The 2168-nt window shown below is 49.6% G+C and overlaps 1 long non-coding RNA gene across 1 annotated transcript in view; it reads left to right on the forward strand.

Moving 5' to 3' along the window:
* The window catches only part of LOC143840602 (uncharacterized), a 17780-nt gene extending 15845 nt beyond the window's left edge, over positions 1 to 1935 (forward strand). The window contains exon 3 of the long non-coding RNA XR_013232252.1: positions 1524 to 1935. This is a non-coding gene — a long non-coding RNA (uncharacterized LOC143840602). The remainder of the gene's footprint in view (positions 1 to 1523) is intronic.
* Positions 1936 to 2168: the final 233 nt, after the last annotated feature.

Consider the following 2168-nt stretch of genomic DNA (forward strand, 5'->3'; position numbering starts at 1 on the left):
CAGGAAGACGTTCCTGGCAGTTAGAGCAGTTTCTCAGTGGAACAGGCTTCCTCGGAAGGTGGTGGGTTTTCCATCTTTGAAAGTTTTTAAACAGATTCTGGATAGCCATCTGACAGTGAGGCTGATTCTGTGAAGGCTCAAGGGGGTGGCAGGTTACGGTGGATGAGCGGTAGGGTTGTGTGCGTCCTGCATAATGCAGGGGGTTGGACTACATGACCCATGAGGTCCCCTCCAGCACTATGATTCTATGAACTCATAACCAGGATTCACACACACACACACACACACACACACACACACACACAGAGTGTTCTTCTCAATGGATGCTGCACCCAAGACTGCAGGACACCCTGTTTGGATACTACCAACTTCCAGGTGGGACCCAGTGTTGAATGAGTGCCCTGATCTGGATGGCTCACAACAGCCCTGTCTTCTAAGATCGTGGAAGCTAAGCTGGGTTGGCCCTGGTTTGTACTGGGATGAGAGACCACCATGGAAGTCCAGCACAGTGGAAGGCCATGGAAAACCACCTGTACTCCTCTCTTACTTTGAACACCCTGCAGTTGGGGTCAACATAAGTCTGTTGACACTCAGCAGTATAATCTTTGCTCTGACCCGAATGGCTCAGGCTGGCTGGATCGGGCCAGTTCTTGAAAGCTAAGTAGGGCCAGTCCTGGCTAGAATTTGGATGGGAGACTACCAGGGAGGTCCAGGGCAGGCAGTGACCACTCCTGTTTGTCCACAGCCTTGAAAACCTTCTAGGATTGGTTTGCCATCAATCAGCTGTGAATCGATGGCAGTTCACATACACACAGGGTTGCCAGTTTGGGGTTCAGAAATACCTGGAGACTTTGGAGTTGGAGTCAGGAGTAGGTGGGATTTTGGGTGGGACCTCAGTAGAGTATAATACTATGGTATCCACCCTCCAAAGCAGACAAAGCTCCTGCACTCCCTATGTGCCTGGGGATAAGATGATTACTGTTAATCCATCAGCATGAAACAGAGGGTAATAGGGGCCCAACTTGATGGAAATGGTGGTCCTTGGCCTCAACTAAGTGTCTGGTGGAAGAGTGCCATCTTGTAAGCCCTCTGGAAGTTAGAGAGCTCTGTAAGGGCTTGCATATCAGCCAGAAACTCATCCCACCAAGCTGAATCCAGGACTAAAAAGGCCCTGGCTTTAGTCGAAGCCAAGCACACCTCTCTGAAGCTGGGGGCCATCAGCAAGTTGGAATTTGTTGAATGAAGAGCTCTCTGGGGAACATATTGAGGGAGATCGTCCTTCAGGTACATGGGTCCCAGACCACCTAGGGCCTTAAAGTTTAGGACCAATGCCTTAAACCTGATCTGGAACTCAATCGGCAACCTGTGCAGCTGTTGGAGAACCAGTCGTATAGGCACTTTCCAGGGGTTCCTTGATAGGACCAACTGTAGCATCCAGATCAGGGATAAGGAAAGGCCCACTGAAGGTCAACCTGAAGGTCACTGTTTCATGGACCGTTGTGGCTAATTTTTTATCCCAACAGGTGGAAATTATCATGACTCCCCGACGTCTCGATCAGTAGCACCCGATGGCTGGGTTCCAAGCTGCCCTCACCATGAAGACATCCCCCTAGGACTCTAGTGCACCGTTTGTGAATTCTGCAGCCACTCGACAAGCGCATGGTAACTCACATCCCGGCTGCATGCAGCACCCCTACTCAGTTGTCAGCAAAGGCTCCATTCAGTTCCCTCCCCGGCTGCTTTGTATTCTGGTTGCTCTGCTCTGGAGTGCGGGCTGAGCCCGGAATGAATAATTTCAAAAGTGACAAAGGCCTGCACTGCTCAGCACATGAAGAAAGGCCAACGAGCAAGGCTCTCCTTATCCTCCAGCCCCCGAGAGAGATTCAAAAGGTGCTGATTTATGATAATGCCTTCTGTGAAATAAAGGACTCCAAATCCGGCCCAAAAAACCGCATGCGTGTTGTTTGTTTAAGGCGCATTTCGTTTTAAACTCACTTGGCACTACAGATATAGAGAATCCCCCCCCCTCCCCTATTTTAAAGAAGCTTTGTTTTGGCAAGCTGTTAAACATCGAGAAAGAAAAAGAAAATAAACAAACCCCCAAAAAACCTCTCACATTCCCCGCTATAAACAATGTAGGAGCTAGCTTGTGCAGACCACCAGAAAAC

The sequence above is a fragment of the Paroedura picta genome, chromosome 6 (genome assembly GCF_049243985.1).
Source record: "Paroedura picta isolate Pp20150507F chromosome 6, Ppicta_v3.0, whole genome shotgun sequence".
Classification (NCBI taxonomy): domain Eukaryota; kingdom Metazoa; phylum Chordata; class Lepidosauria; order Squamata; family Gekkonidae; genus Paroedura; species Paroedura picta.